General features: G+C 43.9%; 1 protein-coding gene across 3 annotated transcripts in view; it reads left to right on the forward strand.

The window, feature by feature from the left end:
* Positions 1 to 18,212, forward strand: part of LOC143295377 (receptor-type tyrosine-protein phosphatase T-like) — a 328,714-nt gene that overhangs the window by 114,925 nt on the left and 195,577 nt on the right. Inside the window, exon 1 of one of the 3 annotated variants that reach the window (XM_076607043.1) lies at positions 17,344 to 17,623. The exons of the other annotated variants lie outside the window; for them this stretch is intronic. The gene's annotated coding sequence lies outside the window, so the exon portion shown is untranslated. Of the gene's footprint in view, positions 1 to 17,343; positions 17,624 to 18,212 lie in introns of those variants that run through there. 3 annotated transcript variants of the gene reach the window in all.

Here is an 18,212-nt window from a genome sequence, read left to right on the forward strand (position 1 = left end):
TAGTCATATGATTCACCAACATGATGGACGCGACATTTCATAACTGAAAAGGTAGACGAAATAAAGATTTTAGTTTGTGATATTTCCTGCAATAACGTTTTTGTTTTTGAAAACAGTTATATTATCATGTATTTTCTTCTTCTCTCTTCTATAAGGCGTAATGAATAAACATTGCCACAGAGCGAGTAATATGCTTGTTTTCAGTTTATAGGAGTAACTCCATGTCTGTGTATTCATTTATGTTTCTCGAAATTTTCACTTGGCATTTTTTCCCTGATTAACTGATACACTGGACACACTAACAGAAAATGGCGTTCGAATTCCACAGCCTTACAGAATGGACAGGAGTTCGATTGTTCTGTGTATCTTTTATGCAAGTTTATATCACTTACGCATAGCCTAAATCAAGCAAAGACAATACGAAACTGCATGATAGTTATGTCTTAAATGTGTTTTTGTAACAATGATTTTAAACAGCGATATGTAGAGTATCTATCACTTTCAGAAAGTTTACTTCACCAGTCTTGTTTATAAGTCTGTTATGCGTGTTAAACAAAACTTTTATCAATAAGTTTTCGTGTCCTTCTCCTCCATTCAGCCACACATCTGAAAACCCATACATATCTAAGCAACGCGTAATCGTGCTGGCCCAATTGCCAAACTGGTTATCTGCGTTTCCGATAGTTATATTTTTTATACATTTCATGAGGTTGTTTTGGCGGTCTGGCAAGATTTAATTTTTGTAGCTTGAACCAGAATCGGATTACCTTGATTATACTATCAACATATAATGGGTACCTACCAAGTTCACCATACACCATCAGATTTGGAGTTTTGGTACCTACTCGGAGGAAACGCTTACAGGCAAATACGTGTAAATGAGGGGATTCAACAAACTGAAAACGAGTTAGACCCCAGGTTTCCTCTGCATACAACATTGACTTTACCCGAGCATCAAATAATTTAAAGAAAACGGCGTTGCATGTTTCCAAGGCTTCACATTATTTAAATGATTTCTACCACTCTGCCTTTTGCCCTGCCTGCAAATTCTTCTAATGAAATAAAAACAACAACAGTTTCTTCAGTTAAGGTAGAGCCCAGATATTTATAACTATTAAAAATTTCTATCTCCTTTCCATCATGAAACCATTTTTTCTGCTTTTGCCAATTGCTCTTCTAAACACCATAATTTTTTGTTTTGATCAAATTTACTGTCATTCCAAGAGACTTTGTTGTTTCTGGAAGATTATTTATCTGATTTTGTAAACCTGCGTGTGTGGATGAGATCAAATAAAAATTAATATCATCTGCAAATAAAAGCAAAAATATCTCTTGTAGACCAGGTAAAAACTGAAAACCATGCTTTCCGTTTCTTGTTGACATTTTCGGCTACTCCTGTGATTAATAAAGAAAATATCACAGGACATAACAAACAGCTTTGTTCCTGCCCGGATGGACAGTCAAAAAAGCCAGGCATTTCAGATGCGCAGCGAATACAAAACTGAACTGATTTATACATTCCCTGAAGCATTGGAAGCATTTTCGTGGACGTTTTGACTGCACAATGCTTGATTGCTTGATTCTGAATGGGCTTTCCGGGTATGATTTTTATCCCAGTTGTACATTTATTTCAAAATCAGGACAGAGCTCTATTAATTATTTTATTAATATCAACCACAGGCTTCTTATCCATAAGCTAAACCACTATGGCGTCCAAGGAAACAACAGGTGGATAAAGGCATTCCTTCACGACAGACAACAGGTGGTGGTCGTTGGCGGCACTGCATCAGGGCAAGTTAGTGTGCGGTCTGGGGTTCCCCAAGGTTCCATTCTCGGGCCAGTGCTCTTCTTAGCATACAGAAACGATCTTCCAGAGCACCTCTCCGCACTCACCCGCCTTTTTTCTGATGACACAGCTGTCTATCGCCTTGCCACCTCTGACACAGACCAGCGTCTTCTACAAGGGGACCTAAAAAAACTAGAAGACTGGGAGAAGAACTGGGACATGGCATTCCATCCTGGCAAATGCAACACTCATCCCATCACCAGAAAACGAACCACTGCCAAGACTGACGACCAACTCCATGGCCAAATCCTAGAAACGGTCTCCTCAGCAAAGTATACCTATCTGGGTGTTACTCTCTCGTGACCTGGTCTGGGATCTGTACATCAGTATCATCTGCGCCAAATCCAACAAGACTCTCGGCTTTCTCCGTCGCAATCTCAAAATTAGCGCAACAAATCTGAAAGAAACCACCAACAAAACCTTCGTCAGACACATCTTAGAATATGCGTGCACTGTATGGGATCCGCACACAAAGACCTACATCAAGATCGAAGCCATCCAGAAACGTCCAGCACGGTTTGTCATCAATCGGTACCACAACACCTCGAGTGTCACCTCGATGATGGACAAACTCCAGTGGCCGTCCCTGTGCTAAGGCTAGCCGTGCTCCGCAAGATCATCAACGGAGAAGCCATCGTTGACAGGACCAACATATCTCTCCTGCCCCACCCCGCCAACGAAAGAAGCATTAATTCCCAACATCTCCAACAGATCCAGGGGGGGTGGGGGTGGGGTGGGGGGGTGGGGGTGGGGGTAGTGTGGGGGGGAGGTGGGGGGGCGAGGGGGCTGGAATTGCCTTATGCAGCCTGGGACCAGCTAGCTCGGAAGGGAGAAAAGTGAAGGTGCAGCAGCCTGCCGGTAAAACCCAGATGGAGAGTAGCTGTCCCTTATAAGCTTTTATTCTCAATGTTTTGGTCTCTCTTTCTATCCCGAACTTCTTTCAACAACTTAGCGGCAGAGTAATCAACGTGGTGCTTGTGGCCGTCAAATGGATGAACGAATTTTGTCGTGCGAGACGCTCTTTGCTGTCAACGTTTCGTCATTGGCAGTAGAAAGTAAAGTGCACTCAGATCATTTTCACGTTATGTTAACAGTTCGGAGGGCGTTCTGTAGAAAGACTAGTATGGTCACAAGATAATCGATATATGAGTTTGATATAAGTAGACAGCATACTATTGTATTGCATGGCTCATAATATATTGATTGATGAAACAAATGTTCTTACGAGTATATCAATAGCACTGATAATCCTTGTACCAACTGTAATGTGCACATTTGATACATTTAGTATGCATCTGTGTTCATCAGGATCTGTTGATCAGGATCCCCGCCATTTATTTGTTACCTATTTATTGGGCGTGTGGCCGAAAAACGATTAAACCATCTGAATCAGATTCTGTCTTCTGACGTCTTGGAAAGGTACGATAATTCGTAAAGTCTTCTTCTCTGAAGACCTTGTTCTGTCCAGCTCTCCCTAGAGTTTCTTATCAGTTGAGTCTGGGAAAAGCTCGCACGATGCAAAACGCAATGGCGGCTAATTTGAAGCCCAGAAAAATGCCACTTCATTACAGTATCAGTATCAGTAGCTCAAGGAGGCGTCACTGCGTTTCGGACAATCCATATACACTACACCACATCTGTCAAGTAGATGCCTGACCAGCAGCGTAACCCAACGCGCTTAGTAAGGCCTTGAGAAGAAAAAAGAAGAAGAAATGATTAAACAAATAAAGAAGTAAATGAATATTTAAATCTGAAAAAAGAAGACAATAATGATAATAAATAAACAAATAAGCAAATAAATGTAACACACACACACACACACACACACACACACACACACACACACACACACAAATAAATGTAACACACACACACACACACACACACACACACACACACACACACACACACACATTGATTGATTGATATGGATACTTATATAGCGCCTGTCCTCGGTCGGAGACTAAGCTCTAAGTGTAACAGATATGCAGCAAACGTGCAGTTTCACAGATATGAAAGCACAAACAAATACACATAAACTTACACGAGCCCCGGCACACACACACACACACCAGTTTCAAGTTTTAATTATCCTTTCACTCCTATTGGAATATGGAGGATTACTTCAAAATAATGTTTTCATGCCCAGAACAAACATTTCCAAATACACAACAATGTCACATAAAAGTTGAGAAAACACAAATGTCTTTTAACTCCAAAAGTGTAGCTAGGCAACATTTGCAAATCTAATCATCTTACTTACAGCTAAAATGACTTTTTTTTTCTTTTTTTCCCCTCCTTTGAGCATGTTACAAAAATTAAAAACCTATTTTGGAGACAAATATTTTTAGGAACATATCTACTTCGTAACTGATCATAATTGGGACATTCAATTATAAAATGAAACTCATCCCTAATCACAGACATGTTACAAACTTTACAAAGCTCTAACTCTCGTGGTATGCCTTTGTGTCTCCCTGTTTCTATTTCCAGCTTATGATTACTACTTCGAAATCTGAAGAAGCTGATAACGTAATTATCAGGCATTTGTCTTATACACTTTGTTCTACCAAATCCACTTTTGAAATTTCGATAAAAAATCCACTTTTGAAATTTCGATAAAAAAGCATTTGCTACTCGCCTCCAGAGCATGTCTCCATAGATTTTGAAAACTATCTCTCAAAGCAGTGTTGACATTCTTGCAGAAACATTCCCTCTCTAAGAAGAATTGAGCATCCCAAACACAGTCATACTCTGTTTCTATTAAAATTTGTCTAATATAACTCATCCATTTTGAAGAATAAATGCCATTTCGATATAAATCAAGTAATATAAAATATATTGTCCCAGAATATTTTTCTGTGTTTAATATCACTAAGCTGGTCCAAAATCGAACTAATCTCATTTTCACTAACACACTAGTTGGATAAATACCAGTTACTCCATAAACAATTTGGGTCATAGTATTCCTGTTCAGTTTGAACAAGCGTTTCAAAAATTTCAATTCTAATTTTTCAAGTATATCTACATTTTCATAACCCCATAAGACTGGTACATGTCCAGAACGATATGTAAAGGTAAATTTTTATTTCTGGCTGACTGAAGTAACGAAAACATAGCTTTTTGAGCCTGTTCATAAATCATTTTTTTAGCCTTATAAAAAGTTCCGTTTCTACTAAATTCGATACCAAGATATTTAAAAGAATCGACAACATCCAAACATGCATCACCAAACTTAAAAAAAAGGCTTTAGCTTGTTTGTAGAATTACATATCATCACTTTAGTTTTCTTTACATTAACCACTAGTTTCCATTTTAAACAATATTTGTGAAAAACATTGAGGGACTGTTGTAATCCTTCTTTCATCTCCGAAAGTAAAATTGTGTCTTCTGCATACAAGAGTACAAATAATCGCATGTAAATATCTAAGTCTAGAATGTCAACATTCAATAAAAGATCAACAGATGGACTCTTATGCTCAGTCAAATACGACTCTAAATCATTGAGATACAGAAAAAAAGCAAAGGCGAGAGATTTTCTCCATGTCGTATACCCTAACAAATGCTAAAGAAATAAGATTTTTCGCCATTTAAAAACGCACATGACTTAATTCTATCATACATGTTCATTATGACACGCAACATTTTACCATTCACGCCTTCATGAACAAGTTTTTTGCCATAACCTACTTCAAACTGAATCAAAGGTTGTTTTGTTTTGTTGTTGTTGTTTTTAATCAACAAAAGCACAATAAAGTTTCTTCTTTTTCGTGGAGAAAATATCAATTAGTGATTTCAAAACAAACATTTGATCTAATGTAGAATGGGACTGTCTAATTCCTGCCTAGGCCAATAAAAGTATATTGTTTACATTGATGTAATCAGTCAGTCTAGCATTTAACACTAGTGAACAGTTTTCCAGCACAGCTGAGCAAAGTTATACCCCTATAATTATCACAGTCAAGTGTATCACCTTTGCCTTTATGCAGTGGCAATATCTAGCCGGATACCAGTTTTTCTGGTACAACACCTTAAATTCGTCCAGTATCTTGTTAAATAATTTACAATATGTTTCTGTCAGCAAAGGAACGCTGTTAATGATATATTCTTTGCGAATCATGTCTTCACCAGCACTTTTGCCTTTCTTCAGTCTTTTGATGGCTGAAGTAATTTCATCTTCAGTAATACATGCATTCAAAATATCATCATTATCCTCTAACTTGATAATATGCATTGTCGTTGTACTGTCAATATGTTCATTATCATTAACGTTGAGGTTGCTGAAATGGTGAAACATGTCTTCTAAATTTATGGAACATGATGTTTTCTTTTTAATTTTATTCCATATTTCTCTTGAATTGCTTTTGCGTAAACTTCGTAGTTCTCTGTGCCATTTTTTTCCACGACTTTTCTGCTTTCTTTAAAACGGGCTTGTAACTTTTGCTGACTCTTTCGAGCCTGCCTCTATTTTAAACTAGAATCTCTGTTGTTGTTTTTTTTAACTCTGTGTTTAGCTCATATCAGCATCGTTTGTATGTGGAATCAAACCATCTGCGACTATCCCTGCGTTTTGTCTTAGAAGTACGAATTTGGTATGTCCCAAGAGTATCTTTTGCCGTCAGAATCAGAATGTTTGCGAGCTTATCATTTATGACGTCAATATCATCAGCATTTGCGTCATCGAAGTCCGTATAAGCTCAACGGTAGACAAATTTTCTTGAAAAGAAGCAGCCTTTTCGTGTTCCCATTTTCGTATTATTTCATTCTCACCTGTTAAATTTGATGTGGCACTTTTTTCTTTTCTTTTTTTATGACACGGTATGATCGCCGTATCAGTATGATTTTTTAATGGTTCAATATGTGACATTCAGTAGCCAGAGACAAGATCAACGGGCTGTGTACATCAGATACTAAAGCATCAAATGGGGAAATAGTCAAATCTTTTATTTTTGTTAACAAAAAGGGGGATCCAATCATGTAGTCAACCACAGCACAGCCATTACTGGTGAACATTCCGATTCCGTCTTCTCTCATGCTCTTCCATTAAGAATATACAATGAAGATGATTTACACAAGTCAATCAATATATACCCATAGTTGTTTGGTCGACGATTATCTTGATTATGTCTACACTTAACTGGATATAACTGCTCATCTAAAACATTGATCAAATCATGGAATGGACCTTTACTATCACTGTGATATTGTATAAGCATTAAAGTAACCGGCTAACAGAATATAACAATCATATTTACTTTGTATATCAAAGAGCGTGTTTTCAATGTCATCAAACATATCAAAACTACTCCAACACACACATCTTTATCATATCCCGTTAAAGATGATTTTATCATGAACCATGCCGAGTTGTCTTTGTTTGGTAGAGTGGTTATATAATTTCAGTATTTCTTTTTGTATGCAAAAGCAACACCACCTGAGCGTTGGTACGATGAACATTTTCGACTGAAAACATGTATTGTATTCCCAAGTTTATCGAAAACATGTTCAAGGAATAAGTGATCTTGCTTGTCTGTTTTTGTTTCTATTGATAAAAATTAATAACATCAAACTGATTAATTTGTGTAACAAATTCACTATGTTTTCACCTATTTCGCAACCCACAAACATTGAGTGATACAAAGCTTATGTTACGTCTTTCACCAGCTGAGCTTTTTGAATAGTTCACAGAAGAATCATGTAAAGCAGAACAAGAATCATGTGAAATAAAACAATGAACAAAACTGTCAGGTAACAGATTTTGACCATTTTCTGAAAGAAAACTGCATTGCCCTCCGTCGCGCTCTTATCCCACAATTTTTAACATGGGTATGCTGAAGACCCAAAGCTTCAAAGTATACACTGTCCACACCAAGGTGGAATAGGTCATCAGGGTTGTCAATCATGACGACCTTAGCGTTTGTGTTTGGCCCGGCGTCTTCTTGAGGACACAGCGGATCCGACCGTCATGCGTTGTCGACACTCTGTTGCGCTTTGCTACGTGTAGCAGTCTGGAGCGGAGAGGAGTCAGGTCGTCGATGATGAAGACTTTCTTGAGCTTCTAGGCACGTCGCTTCTCCATCAATATAGCCTTTGTCCGCCGAGACACAAATTTCACCAGCACAGAGAAACAGTGAGGTTGTGGATGCTTGTCTTCCTCTGGCCAGACCTGTGGACAACAGCTATTTCGATCACTGGGCTTGATGGTACAGCCCGCAGCCTGGAACACACACACACACACACACACACACACACACACCATCTCCCAAATTACTCTGCCTCCCCCTCTCCCCCTCCCCCACACACTCATTCCTAGGCTACATATCGCAGCTTGCACGGCACACACACATACACGCTTATACAAGCACACACACACACCGTCACCGTCACCGATCCCTCAGATTCCGAATCCTTTGGGGCGCCTTTGAAGCTTTGTCAACCACCTTTCTCCAGTCCTCGCGTCTCTCGGCCGCTCTCAGGGTGTCTCTCAGCTCCATGCCTGTCCACTCTCGGATGTTGTCCTCCCATCTCTTCCTTTGTCTGCCTCTTCTTCTTCCTCCCCTCACTGTGCCTTGTAAGATTGTTTTAGCAAGACCAGAGGAGCGTGTGACATGACCAAACCACTTCAGTTTTCGTTGTCCAGCGAGTGTTTGAAGGTCAGTATAGGGCCCGATTTCATTGCGGATGCGTCTCTTGACTTCTTCATTCGTGATGTGGTCTTTGTATGAGATGCCTAAGAGTCTTCGGAAGCACCTCATTTCTACAGCTCTTATTCTTCTCTCTAAGTCCGCTGTGAGGGTCCATGATTCACATGCATATAAAAAGATTGACATGACCAGAGAACGCATCAGTCTGATTTTGGAACTGATGGCGATTTTTCTGTTTCTCCAGATGGGTTTGAGCTTGGTCATTGCGGCTGTGGTCTGGGCAATTCTTGACAGTATTTCTGGTTTTGATCCCTCGTCTGTCACGATAGATCCCAAATATTTGAATCTGTGAACACTTTCAAGTTTCTGGTCTTTGATTTTGATTTCTGATGTGAAGTTGCTGTTTGTCATCACTTTTGTTTTTTCCCCGCTGATTTCCATACCAAATTGTGTTGATTTTTCTTCTAAGCGGTTCACTAAGTCTGTTAGCTCTTGCTCGTGACCAGCTAATCCGTCAATATCATCAGCGAAGCGCAAGTTTGTGATTGTTCGCCCTCCAATGCTCACTGTTCCTTCATGTTCTTCTAGTGCTTCTTCCATGATTCTCTCAAGAAATAGATTAAAGAGAGTAGGGGAGAGCAGGCAGCCCTGGCGCACACCGACCGTCGTCCGAAACCAATCACCTATGTTGTTGTTGTGAAACACTGCACTTGTTGCATTCTCATAGAGGCTCTGTAAGACTCTGATTAGGTTGGCATTGATGTTGTAGAGATTCATAGTTGCCCACAGTGCAGCGTGCCAAACTCTGTCGAATGCTTTCTTAAAATCGATAAAGACATGATAGAGGTCTTGTTGATGCTGGAGATATTTTTCCATTATGAGTCTGATGTTGAAGATCTGCTCTGTTGTACTGCGTCCAGGTCTGAATCCAGCTTGTTCTTCTGCGATGATACTTTCAGCCTGTGGTTTAAGCCTGTTCAGTAAGATCTTCAGCATCACTTTGCTTGGGTGACTGATGAGACTAATGGTGCGGTAGTTCTGGCATTGTTGGAGGTTGCCTTTTTTAGGAAGTGTTATTATAAGGGATTGTGTCCACGCTTTTGGCCATACTCCAGTCTGCCAGATCTTGTTGCAGATTCGATGGAGTACGTCTATACATGGATCACCTCCTGCTTGCACCATTTCAGCTGGGACATTATCAACACCTGCAGATTTTCCCAATTTTAGAGATAAGACTGCTTTTACAACTTCCTCTCTCAGTAAACTACATGAGGCTGTTTCACACATATACGCCCATATACCACTCCCCCTCCCTCCCCTCCAACACACATACACATATATGCACACCCGCACGTTCCGGTATTCCATTGCTCCCACGATACAGACATGCATACACACATACCTCATCCTCAACAGACACACACGCGCGCGCGCGCGCGCGTACACATAGCTCTCCTGACTCATGTGTACACTTACACACTCGCTGCTTTAATAATGGTTTGTGTGTCTGCTCTCATCACCTCAGGTAACGTGAGCTGAAATACAGTCGATAACAATGAAGTTTGCATGTAACACGTGTTACCAAAATATGCCCATTTAGAATGCTCAGACGGGCTTCAAAGCGTTTTTACACAAGGAGACGTGTTCTGGCTGCTGAAACCTAAGACGGGAGCGTGTCGATACTCCCCCGTGTCGATACTCCCCCGCGTCAATACTCCCCCGTGTCGATACTCCCCCGCGTCAATACTCCCCCGTGTCGATACTCCCCCGTGTGTGTGTGTGTGTGTGTGTGTGGTCGTTGTTGCTGCTGCAGTTGTTGTATTTTTCTTCTTCTTCTTCAGTTTAGCGTCTTTCAACCATGAGTGTTATTTGACAAACATAGAGGAAAAAGACAGCTACTGGTGAGGGAAAAGTAACTGTTCACGCAGTGTGTGTGTGTGTGTGTGTGTGTGTGTGTGTGTGTGTGTGTGTTAGATAACTTATAATTGGTGAAATTTTGTGTAAAATATGAGATTACAGTATAACATCCTTAGAACGAAATACTAATGATAACAGTAAGCGAACTTGACTAATCAACAATTAAAGATTTGAATTGGTATCATTAAGCACTGATGAGCAATATCATGTAACTTGATGTGATTTGCAACATATAAACAGGGGAAAAGATATTAACTGATTTGTTTGATATATCTAAGGCATATGGTTTTGGGGGGTGGGGTTATACGTATTTACATGCCGTGGATTGTTCATGTTTTCGATTTTATTTATTGATTGTTTTCATACACACACACACACACACACACACACACACACACAGACTGAGAGAGAGTCGGAGAGAGAGAGAGAGAGAGAGAGAGAGAGAGAGCGTTCCACCGCTGTAAAATTTAGCACGGATAATTCATGTGCGCGTATATACACTGTTGGACTTCGATATGTTATCACCAACCCGTAAAGTTTACCCCCGCACCCACCCCCCACCTCCCAACCTTCGGCCAAGCCGCCGCACTATGCTTTGATCCCGCTGCCTGAAACAAACCTTCCAAACTTTTATGAGCCACTGTTATGACACTTTTATGGCCCCATCTTGGAGCGCCGCACCCCAGATGCAGATGTTAGGGCCAACGAGGAGACGTCACACATAAGACAAAGACCTACAGTTGAGAACACACACACACACACACACACAGGCGCGCGCGCGCGCACACACACACACACACACGCACACACACACACGAACGCACACACAAACGCTCACACAATCACACACACACACGGACCATCTGACGCCCCCCCCCCCCCCCCGCCCCCACGTCATACATACCCATCGCCCACATGCACACCCACCAACAACATACACATCCACGCACTTTCACACACACACACACACACACAGAGATAAACAGAAACGCGGACAGACAGACAGACAGACAGCCACCCACCCACTGACCCCCCCCCTCCGCCCCCCCCCCCTCCCACACACACACACACGCGCGCGCGAGCGTACACACACATGTATACACACATCCACACACACGCGTGCGCGCACGCACACGCATGTATACCTGCATGTGTAAATAAAAAAGACCAAAACAACATATTTATGATATTCATATGCCGAAACCGAAGGTACTTCATACAAGTAGATTATATATATATATATATATATATATATATATATATATACACTGGTGTACTGAAGGATACATATGCCAGCTTTATCAGTGGACTGGTGACATTTCATTTGATTTGGCGACATTTCAGCGTTCACTTAGTAACCGTTGGTTTGTCGTCTTTATTTCTTTCACTGACAGTCCATGACTTAAACCGTTTGCTTTGCTTTGTGGGGCACGTGGGGTTGGGAAGCTATTCCATGTATTTGAATAGTAATTAAGCTCGAAAGCATGTCTATGTTCCCCCATGTCTATATTCTCCCCGTTAGTCAGGTCAGGGGCATAGCCCTTGCTACTGGTACCATGTAACCCAGTACTACCTGCCGCATGTGAAGTCTCCCAACGACGGACTAGGCGGAGGAGGAAACGGAAGAGGATGACCAAAGGGCAGGGGGAGCTCTTATCCTTGGCTGGAAATCCTCCTAGGAGACGGAACTCCGAAGAAAAAACCTGCACCTGCCGAGGCCGTTCTACACGCGGCACTATCTGCACCTGTGGGACTCTGAGTGTCGGTAGGCGAGAGAGTGGGGAAGGGACTGCACAACTCTTCACTAAAAAAAAGTCACCTATGCTGGTCAGGCAACCAGGCTAATGTCGGAACGAGCTAGTGGTAATGGGGACAAGCAGAGGATGCTGCTGGCAGTTCCTAGTCACGACTGCACGCAGGCGGCTGTGAGGTGACGGTCGTCCGCCATAGACTGGGGCAGATGCGGCGCCCGTATCCTCCCGCAGCGTCAGAGCAGCCCTTTTTAGGGACAGCACTGCTCTTCCCACACGGGGAAGGGGAGATAAAAGGGTCCCTACACAAAGCCTGCATCGCCTAGTACCTAGTAGGAAACCGCACCTACTTGGACATCCAACACTGGCGGTCGAAAACAACAGAAGAAAAGAACCAGGAGTCATTCCCTGACTCTGGGTGCCTGGATTGTTCGCACCCTTTGGGACAGAGACGACAGACCAGAAAGGCGCACAGCGCTCATTGCTAGAATGCTTGATCGCTGCCAGGTGGACATAGCAGCCCTGAGCGAAACCAGGTTTGCCAGTGAAACCCAGCTGGAGGAAGTTGGAGGGGGCTACACCTTCTACTGCACTGGGTAGCCAGAAGGCACCCCAAGAACCTCAGGCGTGGGCTTTGCCATACAAACCAAACTTGCACGACAGCTTGACAGCCTTCCACGTGGGATAAACGATAGGCTGATGACCCTGCGTCTGAAGCTGTCCGAGGATCGCTTCGCCACAGTCATCAGCTGCTATGCCCCGATGATGACCAACCCTGATGACATCAAAGAAGCCTTCCACGAGGAGCTCAGCCACACCATTTCAGTGGTAGACAGAAACGACAGGCTGGTTATCCTTGGGGATTTCAATGCCCACGTCGGCGTGGACTTCTCCTCGTGGCCAAAAGTCCTAGGACAGCACGGCACTGGTAAGTGCAACTCCAACGGACTGCTTTTGCTCTCGCTCTGCGCACAGCATGGACTGACCATCACCAACAGCCTCTACCAACAAGCGGACAAGTACAAGAACACATGGATGCACCCCCGCTCCAAGCAGTGGCTCATGCTGGACTATGTGATTGTCCGGCAGAGGGACAGAGGTGATGTTTCCAGTACACGCTGCATGAGAGGAGCAGTCTGTTGGTCGGACCATCGCCTTGTACGCATTAAGATGAACATCAGACTTGCATGCAAGCTCCAACCAGCCAGGCAGAAACCCCCTAGGAAGCTGAACATCCACAGCCTCCCCATCACCAAGGATGTGCTGCAGCAGCAAATCCAAGCAGCTCTCCAACAAATTCCTGCATCGACTGATGTAGAAGTATGAAGCACCTTTAGAGATGCTGTGTACGCAGCAGCAGCTGGCACACTCGGCTTTGTACAGGGGAGCCACAAAGACTGGTTTGACGAGAACGACTCTGGAATCTCCAAGCTCCTGAACACATTGCATATACGGCATCAGGATCACATTTCCGATAAAGACTGCCAGAGGAAGAATAACCAGTACTTGCAAACCAAGCAACTCGTACAGAAGAGGCTGCGTGAGAGGAAGAACACCTGGTGGGAGAAAAAGTCCGAAGAGCTTCAGTCCGCTGCTGATGCTCGCGACACGAAGACCTTCCATGATGGTCTCCGAGCTGTGTATGGGCCGAGAGTCACAGGATCAACCCCTGTCCGAGCCTTGGACCAGACCACCCTCCTGACAGACATCCTTGCCCGCTGGGCAGAAAACTTCAACACCCTCCTCAACAGGGACTCGTCCGTATCTGACGAGGTAATTGCAGCCCTCCCACAGCTACCAGTCAATGACTCGCTAGCTGCCCCTCCCACCAAGGCCGAGACCCGGAAGGCCCTGAAGCTGACAACGTCAGGGAAAAGCACCAGGAGCAGATGGAATCCAGGCCGACATCTACAAGTATGGACAGGTTCTCAACCTCCTGCAGGAGCTTTGGACTCACCATCAGCCTCAGCAAGACCGAGTCCATGTATCAACCAGCTAGCTCACAGAACGCCAGTGCCTCCCCCCCACCTGCAGTCAAGATCGATGACACAGAGATCAAGTCAGTCGACAAGTTTTGCTACCTGGGCAGCACCCTATGCAGCAACGGAGCCCTTGGTGCAGAAGTGACGCTGTGCATCGCCAAGGCCAGCTCCGCCTTTGGCAGACTCAACAACAGGCTGTGGAACAACAAAGGCATTAGGATCAGCACCAAAATCAAAACCTATAGAGCTGTTGTGCTGACCACCTTGTTGTACTGTTGTGAAACATGGACGACGTATCGCCGTCACATTCAACAACTTGAGCAGTTTCACCAGAGATGCCTACGAAAGATCCTCGGCATAAAGTGGCAAGACAGGGTCTCCAACCTCCAGGTCCTAGAGAGGAGCGGCCTGCCTAGCATCGAAAGCCTGCTGATCCAGTGCCAGCTATGCTGGACAGGACACGTTCTCCGCATGACAGACAGCAGGATCCCGAAGATCTTACTGTATGGCCAGCTGAAGAAAGGCCACCGCGAACTTGGAAGACCCTGCAAGCGCTTTAAGGACACCTTGAAGACAAACCTCAAAGCCTGTGACATAGACATCGCTTCCTGAGAAACTGATGCCTTTGACCGCTCTCGCTTGAGGATGCTGTGCTCTAGTGGCATCAAGACGTTTGAAAACAAGAGAACGCTGGCCATTAAGGAGAAGCATGAGCAAAGGAAGCAGGGCTCAACTTCTGGAGACGTTTTCCCTTGCAACACCTGTGGGAAGTGCTGCGCATCCAGAATCGGCCTCTTCTTCCATATGAGGACACACACCGACAGATAATCCTGCCTGCCTACTCATCGTCGGTCCGACGGGAGACTCCATCATCATCATCATTATGTTCTCCCAGGTCAGCGACGGTCAGTGGTCAGCAATGGTCATTGGTGGTAGACCTTCAAGTGACCATACCCCCCACCCCCACCCCCACCCCAGCCACACACATACACACACATTACCCAGGCGGGAGGAGGGGTTCATAATGATTTCCCGAAAGTTTTATGAATTTGCCATTCAAATATACTTGTCTGCCAAAAACGAATTACGGTATGAATATACCAGGGTATGATTAAAAAAGACACTGTTTTTATATTGTCGAGAAAGTGTGTGATCAATAAAAATGGTGTGTTGTTATTAAAGAAGTGTCCTATTTGTCTGAGATTAGGTTTGTAGAGCTTCATATTATATTACTCAGTCTTTTACTATCAAGAATGACCAGAGCTAAAATGTACCCTAGCGTTACAGGCGTTCTGTTACTGACCTATTTCTTTTCAGTGGTATTTTTCTTTCCAGTTAGAACTTTTTCCATAAAGTCCTTCTTGGTTTTCTTTGTAAATTGTGACAAATTACACTGATTAACTTTAAAACCATCATGAGTACTGAATATCATATCGCGGCAAAACAGTGTGAACGTGTGTGTATGTGTGTGTGTGTGTGTGTGGTGTTCACCGAATAATGTATTTACTGTGTGTCAGCGGGATGCACACAACGTATATGTCTATGTATAAGTGTGTGTGCGGGCAGAGAGAGAGAGAGAGTAAGAGAGAGAATGAGAGACAGTGGCAGAGAGGGGGAGAGATTAGAAAACAGAAAATGAGAGACGGAGAGAGAGAGAGGGAGACTAACAGAGGGAAGAGAGAGAATGACAGATACAGAGAGAGAGAGAGAGTGGCAGAGATCGGGAGACAGAGAGAGAGAGAGAGTGGCAGAGAGGGGGAGACAGAGAGAGACAGAGAGAGAGAGAAAGACAGAGAGAGAGAGTGGCAGAGAGGGGGAGACAGAGAGAGACACACACACACAGAGAGTGGCAGAGAGAGAGAGAGTGGCAGAGAGGGAGAGACAGAGACAGAGAGAGAGTGGCAGAGAGGGGGAGACAGAGAGAGACAGAGACAGAGAGAGAGAGAGTGGCAGAGAGGGGGAGACAGAGAGAGAGAGAGAGTGGCAGAGATGGGGAGACACAGACAGAGTGGCAGAGAGGGAGTGACAGAGAGAGACACGAACACAGAGAGACACAGAGAGAGAGAGAGTGGCAGAGATGGGGAGACAGAGAGAGACAGAGAGAGAGAGTGGCGGAGAGGGGGAGACAGAGAGAGACAGAGAGAGAGAGAGAGAGAGAGAGAGTGGCAGAGAGGGAGAGACACACAGAGAGAGACAGAGAGAGAGTGGCAGAGATGGGGAGACAGAAAGAGACAGAGTGAGAGAGAGAGTGGCAGAGATGGGGAGACAGACAGACAGAGAGAGAGAGAGAGAGAGAGAGAGAGAGTGGCAGAGATGGGGAGACAGAGAGAGACACAGAGAGAGAGAGACTGGCAGAGATGGGGAGACACAGAGACAGAGAGAGTGGCAGAGAGGGGGAGACAGAGAGAGAGGGAGGGAGACAGAGAGAGATAGAGAGTGGCAGAGAGGGGGGTACGCAGAGAGAGAGAGAGAGACAGAGAGAGAGAGGCAGAGATGTGGGGGACAGATAGAGAGTGGCAGAGAGAGAGAGAGGCAGAGAGGGGGAGAGACAGAGAAACAGAAAATGAGAGACGGAGAGTGAGAGAGAGAGAGAGAGAGAGAGAGAGAGAGAGACTGACAAAGAGACACAGAGAGAGTGGCAGAGAGGGGGAGAGACAGAGAAACAGAAAATGAGAGACGAAGAGAGAGAGAGAGCGAGCTTTTGCCACCAGACTGAGTCGTGATGAAAAAGTCCGTGTAACACGGCCCGTACTACAAGGCAGCGAGCCCACACAACAGCGGGCCCAACACACACAAGTCGCTGCCCAACTCAGAACGCGGACGGCTGTTATGAAGAGAACACATAACACATTCATCATTCCACAACACAACTTTGATCAAGCAGAAAGCATTAACAATCACAAATATATACATTCATCTGTATTTGATTGTTTTTGGATCTTTGTGAGAGGGACTATTGACACGGGGGAGTATCGACACGGGGGAGTATTGACGCGGGGGAGTATCGGGCTGACCCCACCTAAGACTGGGTAGACCTGAATGCCTATTTGCGAACAGTGTGTAATCGCGAGCGGTTCGTGTACTCTTCTCACCACATACATTTAACGTCTGCCTCGACCTCATTCTGATTCCTCAGTCAGTCAGTGAATATCCATTCAGAAGAACCAGTCAAACATCAGCTATTTCTGCGCTCTTCTCTTCCAGCACCACTGCCTACCAGCTTTACAAATGTGCTCACAAAATCCTAAAATCAACGAAGGAAGTAGTATGACTTGCACTTTGACCCATTTTAAAATAGCTGATTTGACCGAAGGCGCATTACCAGGGCTGGGAGAGTTTAAGAAATGTTGGTGACAAATCTATCAGAACGTCAGTTTTGACAGGAATCTTGGAAATCGCAGTTAGACCAAAGGCTATTTTGACGTTTTTGTGAACCATGCTGCACAGTTTCAGGGCACTCTCAAATGTGTGTTTTTGTGTGAGGTGTGTGTGTTTTAATGTGATTGTATGTGTATGTGCATGTGTGATCAAAACCAACAATACAACAGTGCGATATTCCAAATAGCCTTTCAGTATAAAGCACCTTCTATCTGGAATCTCCTCCTCTGGATTTCCGTCAGTTACCAACGCCGTCCTTTTAAAAACAAATTTGAAAACACATTTATTCAAACAGGCATTTGGGTGTGATGAAGCATAGCTAATTCATGGCAGCATTCTTCCTTCCTCCTCCTCCTACCCCACTTGACCCTCTACTGAAATTATCTTGTAGTGTGTGTGTCTGTGGGTGGGTATTTGTGAGCACACGCATATGTGTAGGGTATTTTGTCGTGTGTGTGTGAATAGAATAGAATAGAATAGATTTTATTGTCATGAAACCGTAAGGTTTATAAGACACAAGTGCAATGGTATATGAATGAACAAATGAAAAACACACAATTAATCAATCAGTTAATGCGGTAAATTGCAGCAGCATTCATAAACAAATTTTTCCCAATCTTGTTTGTATATATTCATCATCTGTTAGCATCACCTGACTGGGAATATGTCGAATTTTGAATATCCTTTAAAAAAT

The sequence above is a fragment of the Babylonia areolata genome, chromosome 20, assembly GCF_041734735.1.
Source record: "Babylonia areolata isolate BAREFJ2019XMU chromosome 20, ASM4173473v1, whole genome shotgun sequence".
In the NCBI taxonomy this organism is placed as follows: domain Eukaryota; kingdom Metazoa; phylum Mollusca; class Gastropoda; order Neogastropoda; family Buccinidae; genus Babylonia; species Babylonia areolata.